The following is a 15509-nucleotide window of genomic DNA, read 5'->3' on the forward strand; positions in this document are numbered from 1 at the left end:
TCAGTCATTGCTGTCTTTGACATCTTGTGTCAAAATAAATGTTAGACTAGAAGGGCAGTGGTGAAAATAACATTATGTGTACAAATATGTCCACCTGTTTAGCCCAGACAATGTGCTCAGCAACAGTTTGCGCTGCACGCAAATATAGTCCTTGATAGAGTAGGTGGACTTCTTATCCTACACTGTGCTCTGTTGATGTAATTTACTGGGGCCTAAAGGGTAGATCCATTGGAGACAGGATTCTCTAAGAAAGACAGAGGTGGAGATGAGCTAATGGGTTGATTTATGTTTTTTAAATTCTATTCTCCTGGCAGAAGCATTTTGAAGGGGGGATTGAATGAGGAGGGAGTAAGGCCTTAGTGGCCTGAAATGGGGACCATGTTCTATGCAGAAGGGGGAGCTTAGAAACATACCAAGATGGGAGTGCGAAGAAAGAAACGCAAGGGACATGCACGTGCATTACTCAGACACTGAAATCTAAGTCTCAAACAGCGTGAATGCGACCAAGACTATCTTTCCCTATTGCACTATGAAGGCGACAGTCTGCCTTTATCCACATGTGTCTCTACCTTGGTTCAAACCTCCAGCAGCCTGAAAGGCAATCCTCTTACAAACAGCCTTTCATTAGTTTTGGGGTCATGCCAGAAAGAATCATCAGCGCATTGTTGATGTGGCCAAAACATCTCATGAACTCTTTGACCCTGGCAGCCAGCAGGAATTTTTTACGTGAAGCCCTAATACAAAAAGCATTAGAGTTAATGAAAAAGCTCCAGACCTGCCTGGTGTCAAGGGTCAATAGAAGTTTAGAGACACCTTCACCTAACAGTCCAGTCGTGCCTGGCAGTTTGAGAGCTCCAACTTGTTTTCTGTGGGCTGTATGATGAACAACAACTATGATTCTCGAGTTCTGCTGCAAGCTTCTCACAAGTCAGGAATATCTACTCCAATCGTTTGCAAGTTTGGCTGAATAAAGGCCATTAGCCATTTTGTTATGTTAACTTTATCTGCAAGCAAAGAATGAATCTGTTGCATCCAATGAATAACATGCTTGAAAGGAAAGATGGGACACAGCAGATAATGAAGATGCTGAAAAGAAAGTTTTTTCAGTTTTGAGCTTTCTTCTGCCCCTTGTTTAAGAATCTCCACTATGGAAGAAACAGCTGCTTCCCAGAACTTCTCAAATGCGGATGATCAAACACTTCAGAATCCAATCCACTTTTCACCAAGAATGGAGTGTTAGATGCCAAACACAATCATTAACTATTCATACTATTTGTTTGGCATCCTTTCAAATCACAGTGGAACGAGAAACTGTTCTGATGAGTATTTTTTTTTCATGCAGCTGCCTTTCCTATGAGTATGTACAGGTTTTTTCTTTAAATTTCAAAATAACCTGAAAAATATGACCTGTAAAAGTGGCTTGATATCATACTGTTGAAATAATCTCTATCTTGCAACTAGCTCTAGTATGCCTTAAATATTACATTAATATACTGGTAGTTAAAATATATACTGCTCTATCAAATCAGATAGAATTGTAGTGTATTTTAATTCTCATTTAAAATGAAATTAAATTAATTTTATATCATACCTGTACATTTCACCTTTATTTACTTGCCTGGGGAGTTGGGAACCAGGACTTCCTGTCTTCCCAGCTCTGCAGCAGCCAGGGGATTGTGAAGCTTGACAGCCAGCATTCCTAGGCTCCTGGGTCCTTGGTAGCCCAGTAATTGGACCAAAGAACTTTCTAGTGATGTGCTCTCAAATTTTTAACAAGAGGCTTTCCCAAAAGATGTCTGCATCAGTCAGTAATACACAGGCCTCTCTTCGTTTGGGTTTCTAGGCTAGCTTCAAGAGGAAGAGGGCTAGGAACCCGTGTTTTAAACTGGAAACAGAGATTCTTTGCCCAAAGGCCAGCTATGTTAACAAAGGACTTTTGAGAGCCTCTGTGTGCTTTTGGCTCTGTTGTTAATGTCTCTTTCTAGTCTTCTTTTTCATTTTGCCACTTGCTTAGTCTGACCGCTGAATTTATTTACAGCAAGGATTCTCCATTTTTAATGGAAAAACAGTCACTCTGATTGGATCTGTAATTGTGGTGTCAATCTTACAGAAAACTTGGGAGATGACTAGATAGCAGTAATGGCTCTTGCTGACTCATGGCAATAATTGCCTTTCACACCTGGCTGGGAGAACCTTTTTACCTGACTGGCATTTCAGAAACGCAGTTACATTTCAAAGAATAGATATGCAGGGAATAGGAAGACAATTCATTTAAAAGCAAGTGGTGATTCAGTTGTCTGACTTTCAGAAGCAGAGGGTTTTACTTAATTATAGAAAGATGATTGTTGCAATGAGCATGAGCTTTCAGCATTTTTAAAGACCCAGTTTACTAGGCAGGGAATAATTAATTTAACTAGGTTTCTAGGCTTCTCTTTATTACCTAATTGAGCTTCCCCATCACCCTGGCCTTTCCTGAAGTGATAGCAAGAGTTCCTGTATGAGGGAGTGAGAGACCCAGGCTGGTAGAGGGATGGAGATCACTGCTCAATGGTAGGAGCTCAGGAGGAGTTGATTCATTGTGGGGTGGGAGGACCAGGGATCAGAACAAAGCACAGGAAGTAGGATTGTGTTGAGGGTCTTGCTGTTGTGTTTGCGTGGTGTAAGGTGCAGATGACCTCTGTAGCCTGCCCTAATGGCCTTTTTTCGGGCTCAGGCTACAATTGCTGTATTCCTTCAATGATCATTTAAAGGAGTTGAGGTGGTAGAAAAGTGAAGCTTATTATGTGGGGACTTGGACCCTTTGATCTCTGTTGTGGTAGGCCCAGGGACTCATTTTCTCCAGCCTTGGAGGGAGTGGGTGGAAGGCAGTAGGATGGATAGACGCATGGAGTATCTTTATGCTCTGATTTGGGTTAATAATAACTTCAGTGGGCTTGGGTTTATATCAGACATTTTTTTGTGTCTCTGGATTTGTTTTACTTGGTTTGTTTTGCTGGTTTTAAGTATGTGTACCAGGGGCAAGAGCTGTTAGGACAGGCACCATAAAGAAATGTAAAGTGGGAAGGAATAGTAGTACCAGAAGGAACCAAAGCTATTCAGTCTCTGTCCTAACTAAAAACATTAAAAGGGAAATTGAAGAAATGTTGTAGTGACAAAGGGAGATGGTTACTTCCTGTCTGACATGGAGAGGTGAGTGTTATGAAAGTTACTGGCCTGAGAGAGAAGCTGATGGTGAGATACTATATTTAAATAGCTTTATAACTTATTGTCTTTCCTATCTGGATGAATACTTGCTCACTTATCTTTAGACATACTAGTAAAGGAGAAGTGCTTGCAAAGTTCTGTTTAAATATGTTTTAACCAAGCAATGCTTCTCTTGTTGTTTCTCAGAATGTGTTGGTTTTAGTAGAGCTCAGTAAAACATATTACAACATTCTAACAGATAGCTCATGCCATGTAATTCACTTATGGAATGGTTTCATCAAAGCTAATTTTCATCTGCACAAGATCTTGTGGGGTTAAAGACACTTAGTATGGAAGTGCTCAGATGCTACTGTGGTGTGCAGCAATAAAAGAAGTTGGGTAGAAGGATGAGAGGCAGCACAGTGTCTATACACTTCCTTTTCTTATATCCTAAATCAGGTTACTATTTACTGCAAGTAAAATTCCTGTTGGAGGAGGCCTCTAGTTGAGTCAGTCCTTCCTATGAGCCTTCTGCAGTGGAAGACATCCCATTGTTGGAATTTATAAAAATTGCTTAGTGCTTGTTGAAAGATAGACAGTGGACAGCTCTGAAGCCTGAAGTCCTCTACTTGTCCTCAGACTAGATTGAGCATAGGAACAACAGTGCATATTTTCAGAGCCCCTCAACTCTCAGACTAGTAGTTGAAAATCGTTGGGGTGGGACGTGTTGCTAATAATCATTACAGCAAGAAGCCATTTTCTAGGATCACCTTTGGGGAATCAGAGGAGTGATATTGGCCATTCAGTCTCTGGTCAACCTGAGACTGCCAACAACGTGTGAGTGAGTTTGTTTTTATTTGTTTTGTGATGTGCACACCGTTCATTGGGAAGTGAGCTGACACCATCAACTCTTTGTATAGGCCATAGAACAGCAGTCCAATGGTAACTACTTTTGGTCACTGTTGTGCGAGGCCAAATTCAGAATGGTGATCTATAAAAGAGAGGCTCCATATACGGTTGCCAGTCCCCTAGGCCACAAACTCCATTTCCCAAATGTGTTTTCTAATGCAGATTATTGATCAGTGGTCTCCAGGCAGTTGCACTGAAGATAAGTGAGCTGAAATTGGGGATTGGTCCTGCTTTGAGCAGGGGGTTGGACTAGATGACCTCCTGAGGTCCCTTCCAACCCTGATATTCTATGATTCTATGAAATCTCATTCATGAGCTGAAACTAGAAGTATTTACTGTCTTTTTTCATCAATGTTACAGAAAGGAAAATGAAAGGTATGCTACCAACTGAAGTAAAGGAACAATTTAAGAGCTGGTTATCCTCTTCAGGCCCATGCGACTCTTACTAACTCTAATGGGAATCTCCATGCATGTGGCAAGCCCTCTAAAGTAGCAACATTTTGTAAATTGATACAGTCACTAGTATGAGTGCTAATGAATTTTACTTAGCTATTCAAAGCCTCCTGAAACTTACAGCAGTGACACTAAATTCAAAGGGAGCCAAGGCAGTTTCATATCACTCTGTCCTACCCAAAGCAGTCTCCCGCTGCGCCAAACAGCGTGCCTGCTTTATCTTCTTGCAGCCTCATAGATGGATGAACTGCTGTTTGGTGAATAACACATGCAAATTCTCATCCTATTGAAGCAGACAGATCCCAGCAGAAAGCACATGATTGAAAGGAGCAGAACGATACAGCCTTCTAGAAATGTATTTGTGAGCATGAGGAAAATATGCCTTCAGGAAATTTCAAAATAGTTCTCATAGCTTTTGTTTAATTTATTTATTTATTGGCACAATGGTTGTATTTTCTCATCCATTCTTATTCCCCTGCTAAGAGCAGCAACTGGCAAAAAATAGCAGAAGCAGCAAGTGTTATTTGAGAACTAGTTAATGTAATTCTGTGACATATCTTACAGGATTTGAAAATTGTATCTGGGTAAATCTTAATTTTCAGAGCTTCATGTCTTGGCAAATAGTTTGTTAAAGATTAGCATTGCTGTTAATGATTGGAGTCCACTCTGCATCATTCCTGCCTTTCCTTTTCATATGGCACATTATGCTAATCATACTGTATTCCATTTTTCAATAAAAGGTCAGCAGTGCACTGTTTGTGCAGGATGTGCAATTTAAACTTCATGTCTGTCATTAGAGATAATCTAGGTTTGCTGTATCAAGTGGGGTTGTCATAGAAACTAGACCTGAGATCTCTGTTTACTGCCTTTGGAGAACAAACATTTTGCATTTATTTCACTGAAAAATAGGTGAACAATTTAAATAAGGTTTGAAAACAAAACCATAATAGCCCAGAGAGAGATGTCATTCATCAAAAATCAATATATAAAACACAGTTGGTAAACTCTAAGCATTCAAGCAACTGACTGACAGCAATAGTGAAATATTTCCCATGGGTTAAGGAAGTAACTGGTAGTGTATCATAATGCCTGGAGCAGAATTAATTTAAATTTGCTAATGGGTTTTGTTCTAGCTATTATAACACTGAAGAATATTTGTTTAAATTTCACTTAATGTCAGATAAGGCGTTTTAATGTTATAACTTTGGACATTCATAACAGTACTGAGAGACTTTAGTTTTGATTCCTGTGATCTTTCATGTCTTCCTATTGAAGCTTGTACTTTTCTTCACATTTTGTAACAAGGCTCACGGAGATCCTAAAATTAGCTCTGCTACCTGATCTGCTTACTTGGTAATCTTCCTCTTTGAGCAAGAAGGCTGTAGGTTCCACCATATTTTTGGCTTATCCTTATTGTAATGTATTACTTACCTGTGGAATTCGCTTCCATGAGGTAGTAATATTTTTTAAAAGGATTAGAGCAGTATTTGGTTAAAGCTAACATCTGCAGTTTATAGCAGAAGAAAATTATCAGGACTATTAATTATGCCTCAGGGCATAATCATATCACCAGCTGGGTTTATGCAGGATATTTCTCAATGGCAATTGCACTACTGTTTAAATGCATTATGGGGATTTTATGCCTTCTTCTGAAGCATCTCATGATGTCTGGTCTCGGAGAAAGAGCATGTGTGTTTAAATGTATAGATGGACCTGTATTAACTAGGTCCCCCGACATTGTGATTGGGTTCCAGAATTGGTGGCTTGCTGCAGACTTTTGAGAAAGGGATGAAACAGGAAACTTAACCCAGATTTATGAATTTGTTACAGAAATTTACCAGCCTAGGCACAAAGTCTATAGATCCACTCTTTGCCATGACGATATAAAGCATTTTCATATTTTACTTCTACATTAAATAAGTATTCACCCCCGACAAGGACGTTAGTGGAATTTGGCACTAACTCCTTCTGAGGGATGATCACACCCTAGGGTGTAAATGAAGATGACAAGGAGCCAAATTCTCTATCGGTGAACAGCTCATTGACTGCAGTGGAGTTCTGCCTATATGTAAGTCAGTGAGTCTATCACGGAGGTCCGGGACCTCTGTGACTTCTGCAGTGGCCGGTGCAGCTGGCCCAGGCAGCCCCAGGGAACTTGGGCCATGCACCGCCATCTGCCCCCCCCCAGCAGCAGCAGGGATCCCAGGCCACCACACTACCCCTTACCTGTCCCCCAGCAGCAGAAGTCCCAGGCTGCATGCTGCCGCCCAGCCCCCGCCTTCCCCCCCTGCAGCAGCAGCAGCAGGGGTCTCGGGCTGCCATGCCCCGCCCCCACAACAGCAGCAGGGGGCCCAGGCTGCATGCTGCCACCCGGCCTCCTTCCCACGCAGCAGCAGCGGGGATCCCAGGCCCTGTGCTGCCGCCCTATACCCCAGAGCACCCAGGGTGCCCCCAGGCTGCCCTGTGCCCTACAGCACCCAAGATTTAGTATGGGGTATATAGTGCAAGTCATGAACAGGTCATGGGCAGTGAATTTTTGTTTATTGCCTGTGATCTGTCCATGACTTTTACTAAAAATACCCATGACTAAAACGTAGCCTTACCTATTTGTAATAGCGGAGGATACAGTCCAAGTTGTTTACCCTAAAGAGATTCACGTGTCAAATTCTCTGCTGGTAAAAATGGGGAGTACTTGACTGAAGCCAGTGGTGCCGTGCAGACTTATGTCAACAGAGAATTTGGCTCTTTGTTGTCTTTCATGTCTGTACAGCACCATGCACTCCAATTGCACTGCACAAACAGTAAGAATGTTATTGCAACCCAGACCAGTGTTGTAGTAGCTGCAGCACTTGGCCATAACCAGGAATTCCTTGGCTTTTTGTGGGTGTGTCCAATGCACCAATGATTTTAAATATAATTTAACCACTTTCCCTAAGCAGAAAATCTTTACATGCCTGATTTGTTTGCTCAGCAGCATGAACTTCCCTGATAATTATCTGCTCTATGTGTAGCTCTTGACCTCATCTGGATTCGTAACATGGACGGGTCTGTAAATCAGGTCCCAGCTTGTTGAGCCTCCATTTTGACAAATGTGGTGGTGTGATACAGTCATCCAGTGAGAGCAGCACTAAGGCAAAGCTTACAAACAGCTTTTTACCATACCCTGGTTGTAATGTAGGGACTGGTGGTCCTGCCATTGTCGGAATGGGCCATTACCTCATTCAGAAAAACAAGAAAAGCATTATAATAAATATGTATTTAACCCTGTTCTAAGCTCTTTTCACAGCTGTAACTGACATTTTTTCCAGTTGGGCTCAGCTGCCCCAGATGCCCGAGGAGGATGAACCAGAGCAACAAGAAGAGTTTAAAGAGAGCACCTGCACTTCACCGAACAGCCCTGAAGCCACAGCAGGGCACTGAGGAGCACTTTCAAATGTGACCTCAATTAATGAGCATTCCTCCTTCTCAGGAACAGCAGTCAGTGCTAGGGCTTCGTACAGCACCCTTCAACATAGTATGTAAATGGTTCTCCAGGTTAACTAGTTCTGTAGGGTGAAGTCCATTGTGGATTTCATGGAGTTTTCCCCTCTATGCTTTCTTGGGTTCTAAGAGGTTCTAATATTTTATTTTACTATGTAACAAACTTCTGATTGGGGTGGAAAATTTCTGTCAGAAAGGACGGTCACAAAGAGTCCTAAAAGTAGTTTAGACTTCAGTTTAGTCGAGTTTCCTCTGGTAGCAAATTCCACAGCCAAACTGCCTTGAGTGAGAATACTTTGTCCCCAGCTCTAGTGGGTGGTGCTAACTGCATTCTCTCAGAGAAGCACTTCTGTCTTGGCAGGATGTGGCTAGAGATTCAACTGCTGATGTAGCTGAGCTCTATCCTATTGACAGCCTTGAAAATCAGGACTAAAGCCGTGAATTGGCAACAGGATAGGTTCTGAGCCAGGGGGAGTTTCAGACACAGCAATGATGTGCTTATGGTGGTCAGTATCATGGAGGAGGAGGAGGATTCTGCATTAGTTGCTGCCTCTGCCCTATATTCTCCTTCAGCCCCGGATACAGCAAGTTACGGTAATCTAATCTAGAGGTTCTGAACATATAGATCTCTGTGGCCAGACCTACACCTGAGAGGATGGGATGAAATAACCTTGCAAACTGAAGGTGGATGAAAGGTTTTCTTGACATTGTTAGCTATGTCTCCAGCCAGACACTGAGATGTTACATCACTTCAATAGCTCCTTTGGTAGCAAGAGAGGTGAGCACCATGGCTGCTTCTTTGGTCTTGCTAAGGATGGTTATTTGTCCATACCAACTATATGATACACACTTAAGTAACCTGGAGTGAAATTGTGGTTCTATTGATGTCAGTGTAAAACTCCCATTGACTTCCCACTGATTATACAGTAAAAGCTTGTTATCCGGCACGTTGGGGGAAAAGGAGGTGCCGGATCTGGGCGGCTCCCCACAAACGACACCATATCCCTGCCGCTTCCAAGCAGCGGCATGGCTAGGCGGCTCTGCGCGCAGCCTCCACCTGCAGGTGCTGCTCCTGCAGCTCCCATTGGCCGCGGTTCCCAGCCAATGGGAGCTGCGGAACCAGCGCTCAGGGTGGGGGCAGCACGCAGAGCCCCTGTGGCCGTTCCTCCACCTCGGAGTAGCAGGGACATGTCGCCACTTCAGGGGAGCCACACGGAGCCAGGTAGGAAGCCTGCTGGTCCTGCGCCAACTGGACTATAAACCTGACTTTCAATGAAGATCAGAAATGCTGATTAATAGAACTTTCCAGCTGGTAAAGTGCTGATAACACAGCTTTTACTGTATTTCTGAATGATTAAACATCTGCCAAACAAAGAAACAGTTCTAAATAGCCTTCTTTTTGGGTATAGGACAAAAATAACTTCAATAAGAAACATTGGCCTAACCTGAAGTAAATGGGAGTTGCTCAAAGACTCGGGCCCATTATTTTATCTAAAATCCAGGCTAAAATCATGGGAATTGGCTGTCACTCCACAACGATTCATCCATAGCAGTAAATACTAAATCATGCTGTTGAGGAGCTGACACTGATTCCAGGAAATAGAAACATTTGATTCTCATTTGCTTGGGAGAGAAAGGGGAAAAAATAAATCAATGGGCTTTGAGTAGCTCTGCTCCCTCTTTCCCAGAAAGACTGCCACACTGCCCTATTTGCCCTGGCAAGGAGTGCTCAGCTGTTACTTGGTTCTCCTGACTGGACACTTCCACACAGACTTTGCTTGCTCAGCAACTGAAAGATTTGACCCCAGCTGCAGGGTCCAGATCCTGCAAAGTGCTAATTGGTTCTTGGGAGGTGCTGAGGGCCTTAAGGTGCTGATTGCAGGATCAGGCCCTAAAACCCCCAGTCTTGGCCTACATATCACTGCAAGGGCCAGATCTTGCAAACCCTTTGGGTATGTCTACACTGTAATGTAAGTTGTGGGTTAATAGAATTCAAGTTAGCAGACCCTGGGTTTGTTAACATAGGGTTTGAGAGTGTACACTCATTTGTAACAACAGGTTAGGAACTGTTGAACCCTGGGTCCCAACCTGGGATTCCAGGGTCTACATTGCATTATGTGGGCCTGAGTCCAACTACCCATATCCCAGACTTCCTAGCGCTCTCCCAAAATGTGGCTGCTCTAGTCCTTTGTTCATGGTGCAGCATGGGAAAACTTGACTGTCCAGAGGACAAAGAAAGACAGCCTGTGGGATAGTTTTGGCAGATTCCCAGCATATAAATTCGGGGTGACTGTGGCTACACTGCAAACAATAGGGTTCAGCCTTGGGTCTAAGCTTGACTCAGGCTCAGACCCTCCACTCCCATGGGGTCCTGGGACACTGGGGCTGAGTCTGGGGTTAGCACTATTTGTATGTAGACGGAAGGTGGGGGTTAGGTTTCAGCCTGAGTTCGAACCCTGGGCTTACACTGCAGTGTAGACATACGTACCCAGAGACTCATGAGTAGGACTACGGGCTCTAAAGAGGACATACATTCACTGTTTTTTGATTTGATAAAAATGAATAGTCCTTTTTCCTTTTCTTTTTTGGATGGAGCTCCATTGTGCATCTGGAGAAATTTTCTGGTGCAGAAAGAGTTCCTTTACCATATTTGTGATGGGTTGCCCCCTGATGTGCTGAGATACCACTGAGCCCACCTGTTCTGCCAGCCTGGGCACCCTTTTTACCTGTCTTGGTGAGCCAGGGTATTAAGCCTCCTCCAACACACACTCAGGCCCCACATCTAGCAGCAGAATGACACAGACACGGAGATCAGCTCTGGTAAGATTCAACTTAAGGGACTTGCCCCAGCACTCAGGTGTCTGTCTCCCTTGGAGACATATTATAAAATCTGCCTCCTCCCTCAATGTGGAGGAAGGTATGCACAGCCTCTTACCCCGCCCCCAATTATGAATTGCACAAATGGGGTTATATAATAAACAAGAAATAAGTTTACTAACTACAAAAGGTGAATTTTAAGTGGTTAAAGAGATAGGAAACAGAACAAAGCAGATTACTAAGCAAATAAAACACAACACGCAAACTAAGCTTGTTTCACGAAAGAAATGGTTACAAATAGTATTTCTCACCCTAGATACTGTTGCAGGCAGATTACAGAAGGTCTTGAAAGGCAGCTGCACTGGTCTGCAACTTGAGACCTCAGGTATTATTATTCACAAGCTAGATGGTCTTCCAGCTTGGGCTCAACCCTTCTCCCTCCAGTTCAGTTCTTCCTTACAGGTGTTTTTTCAGTGTCTCTTTGGGTGGGGAGGCAGAGGAGAAGCACAATGATGTCACCCCCCCGCCTTATATAGCTCTTGTGTAAGGCGGGAACCCTTTGTCTTCCAGTGTAAAAACACTGGCATTCGAAAAGGGGAGGAGGGATATCCAGTACCAGGTGACTCAGACCCATGTCTCTGCATGGCTGTGGCAGCCATTGCTTGTAGGCTGTCTCGAGCGTCCACAGGAAGACTAAGCTCTTTTACAGTCCATTGTCTTTGCTAATGGGCCATTAGCCCTATCTGGCTTTCTCATTGTTGTACCTGAAGGGCTAGTTGGGGGTGACACCCAAAGTAACCCATTTGAAATACAGATACATAGTCAATATTCCTAACTGAAGATACAGAAATGATACAGGCATAAAAATTGGAGAATCACATTCAGTAAATCATAACCTTTCCAATGATATCTCACATGAGCCATCTTGCATAAAGTACATCTGTTATATCATATCCATATCATAAGCATATTTTCATAAATAATATGGAGTGTAATGTCATAATATTTCCCTATAAGCTATGTTTAATTGTCTTTTGAGCATCTGTAATAATGGTACTTCCATATCCCTACATTTTTCCTTTTGTAATTCACAGCATGGTTAAGAACTTCCGCCTAAAATTGAAGTTGGATTTTCTCTTTTCTAAATTCAGGGCATTACTCTTTGTCTTATCTCTTGTAATTACCCTGAATAATTCCTTCTCTTCTGCTACTGCTCCCTGAGTATTTATAGACTAGCAGGCTCATCCATTCTCTACTGCCTGTTTCCCACGCTTTATGTGTCCAGTTCTTCCACTTTCACTTTCTAATTCTCGCTGTGGTGGGCTCTGTTTCGGAAGAACTTGGGAATAGGTAGTGATGATAGCTCAGGTTATTTCAGCTTCATTAAATTCTAAAGGATAAGCAGACAGCATTTTCTGTTCCCATAAATAGGCTCACATTGAATTTATGTATGTAAGTGAATTGTAGCAAGGGCCTTAGAGATTGTTCATGTGACAGTTATGAAGTCTGAAGGAGTTATCAATATATTTAAATCTTAGATCATATTAACTTCCATAGGTTGTGTTTTTCATTCAAACATTTTATAGTCCCATAGCCTATGGAGCTCTCAGCGTATTGTGGGTGGATGGTGCTTATAAGTTGCATCACCTTTCCTCTTTCTTTATACCATGTCGTTTCAGAACGTAAGCTCCTAAGGGCTCGGACCATGTTCTTGTATGCAATTGTACAGTGCCCAGCAGAATGGGAGCCCTAATCCTGACTGGGATCGTTCAGTGTGATTACAATCTTTTTCTTCTTCAACATTTAGCTGAACGGTCAGCTGTAGTGATCGTTTGCCATTTGGTCCATTCCTGTGTGGCTGTAAGGGCTTGACGAGCCCAGAGTCCAAAGTTGGAACAGATTTGATGCACCTTTGTGATAGGGGATCTGCCTCTGGGCTGCCTCCACCCCTCAGTTGGTGAAAGAGAGACACAACACACAAACAAAGGGAAGTTTTTCCCCACCATTTTAAAAAGTTCTAGCCCTCCCGTTGGCTCTTTTGGTCAGGTGCCTGTTCTTTTTCCTTTACCTGGGGAACTTTGTTAACCCTTTACAGGTAGAGCAAACAGAGAACAGCCACCAAGAGGGACTTTATAGCTAACTGGCTGGGTGTCCATAAAAGGAAGCCACCTGCCCCTTCATTTATCACACACCTAAAACAGGGCAGGTGCTTCCAAAAATAATAGCTATAGCAATTACCCTGTGCAGAGAACACAGCGTTTCCACTTTCTAGTGCTGTTAAACCATTTGTGCCAAGAGAGAATGAAAATATTTAAATTATATTTACAGTATTTTTATGAAAGAGCTGTGTGCAAGTTGCAGGTCTCTACCCACCGAAATCAAGTTGACTTCTCTATCGCTTTGAGGGCCTCTGAAACCTGAAGAAGAATGGGAGCTGAAAAGGCCATGATTACAACTGGCTGCAAAATGGAAATCCCTTCCTGCGATAAACATCACTTTTAGACAAAAATTTCATCCTGAATCGGGACCCTTTTCACAGGAGGGGATTTCCATAGAAATTCAGTTTTGGGAGAATTGAAATGGAATTTTTTGCCTTGCTGGCTGCAGGCAGAAAATGAAATGGCAAGAGCCCCAGTCAGGGAGCTGTCCTCTTTGTTTTCCTAATTGATATTTTTTGATAAAATTTTCCTATGGACTATCATGATTTGGCAAAAAGGATCATTGGAAAATCATTCCCATGGAAAATTTCCAACTGGCTCAGGTCATGATTGACACTCATGCACTGAGCTACCCCCAGAAAGCTGAGATGTGACCCCAGTTAAAAGGCTTGGTGCTGATCATAGTTATTCAGTGATTCAGGCTTTAGCTTAGTCCAGAGGACTTTGCACAGGAGAAAGGGAGGGAAGGGCAGAAGCTGGTAGTTAAGGTTTTTAATGTCTCATTTACTTTCCCCTAATATCGGACAGCACCATATGGAGCAGAACAGATGGAATGTGCAGAAGGGAGAGGGGGTGGATGGATTTTCTCCCCAAGCCTCTCTTAAGAGGACAGGGAAAGTGAATTCTTTGCAGGTAGCTTGAACCTTGCCCAGAAAACAGCTTCTGTGATGCAGATCCTGCTGATGCTAGTGAGGAGTCTTTTCTGACCGTGGACAGGATGAGTGGCACTGAAACCTCCAAAGCTTAGTTTTACCAGCTTAGGTTAAAACTTCCCCAAGGTACAAACTATTTTACCCTTTGCCCTTGGACTTTCGCTGCCACCACCAAAGTCTAACCAGGTTTTTTATTAGGAAAGAGCTGTTTGGAAACTTCTTTCCCCCACAAATCCTCCCACCCCTTGCACCCCACTTCCTGGGGAAGATTTGGTAAAAATCCTCACCAATTTGCATAGGTGACCACAGACCCAAACCCTTGGATCTTAAGAACAATGAAAAAGCATTCAGTTTCTGAAAAAGAAGAATTTTAATAGAATTTTAATAGAATTAATAAAAAGAATCACCTCTGTAAAATCAGGATGGTAAATACCTTACAGGGTAATTAGATTCAAAACATAGAGAATCCCTCTCGGCAAAACCTTAAGATACAAAAAGGCACAAAGACAGGAATATCCATTCCTTTCAGCACAGCTTAATTTCTCAGCTATTTAAAGAAATCATAATCTAATGCATATCTAGCTAGATTACTTACTAAGTTCTAAGACTCCATTCCTGTTCTGTCCCCGGCAAAAGCATCACACAGACAGACACAGACCCTTTGTTCCTCCCCCCCCCAGCTTTGAAAGTATCTTGTCTCCTTATTGGTCATTGTGGTCAGGTGCCAGCGAGGTTATCCTAGCTTCTTAACCCTTTACAGGTGAAAGGGTTTTTCCTCTGGCCAGGAGGGGTTTTAAAGGTGTTTACCCTTCCCTTTATATTTATAACAGGCACTGACTCACAACACACTTGTACCTTCTTATTATCAGTCCCCCCCCCCCTTTTTTTTTTACAGCACCCAGAAGTGCGCTAGGCACTTTACACAATCAAAGATTGATTATTTATTTAGATTGAAGAACTCCGCACTGATGGGATGTTCAGCCGGAGTGCCAAGTGCCTTTGCACATTTAAAAACACCATAAAGAGAAGTTACACAACCAAAGCAATGACAGTACTTCTCCCCCATCCCCAGCTAGGTCTTGCACTGACACTCAGCAGACCTGGGGAGAATGGAAACTCCCCCACCCAACACCTTCCACCCAAATGGAAATCTCCCTCCCCCCACCCTCTTCCCATGCCTGCTCAAAGTGGCAGACTTTGCAGTGTGTTCAGATGGGTTCAGGCTGTTTTGGACTGGTGGGTGGGCATTCTAGAGTAAAGGGGTCTTCCCAGAGAACATCCAGCTAGCAGCTCTTTTCTTCCGAGAGGGGGCAGAATGGTAGAGCTTGAGTGCTGATCTCGTTTGCAGTGGAATAGGAAGACTGTGGTGTAAAGGAGACATAGAAGACTGGAGAAAAATTCCCTCCAGTGCAAGAGCTGTACATAATTGATGGAAACAGCCCTATTATGCCCGCCTCTTCCTTAAACCTGGGCAGAGGGGACATGTGGACAGGGGATGGTGGGAGGCCCTGTGGTCTTGGAATTCAGTGCTAGGAAGATTGGGTCAGGGATTACTGTAAGGGAGGGCAGCTCCTGG

The 15509-nt window shown here is 43.2% G+C and overlaps 1 long non-coding RNA gene across 1 annotated transcript; it reads left to right on the plus strand.

The window, feature by feature from the left end:
• Positions 1-2508: 2508 nt before the first annotated feature.
• LOC122466729 lies at positions 2509-7884 on the plus strand. The gene is made up of 3 exons (XR_006292470.1): positions 2509-2550; positions 3948-4024; positions 7854-7884. It is a non-coding gene; the product is annotated as an uncharacterized LOC122466729 (long non-coding RNA).
• The last annotated feature ends 7625 nt before the right edge of the window (positions 7885-15509 follow it).

Source organism: Chelonia mydas, chromosome 7 (assembly GCF_015237465.2).
Source record: "Chelonia mydas isolate rCheMyd1 chromosome 7, rCheMyd1.pri.v2, whole genome shotgun sequence".
Lineage (NCBI taxonomy): Eukaryota > Metazoa > Chordata > Testudines > Cheloniidae > Chelonia > Chelonia mydas.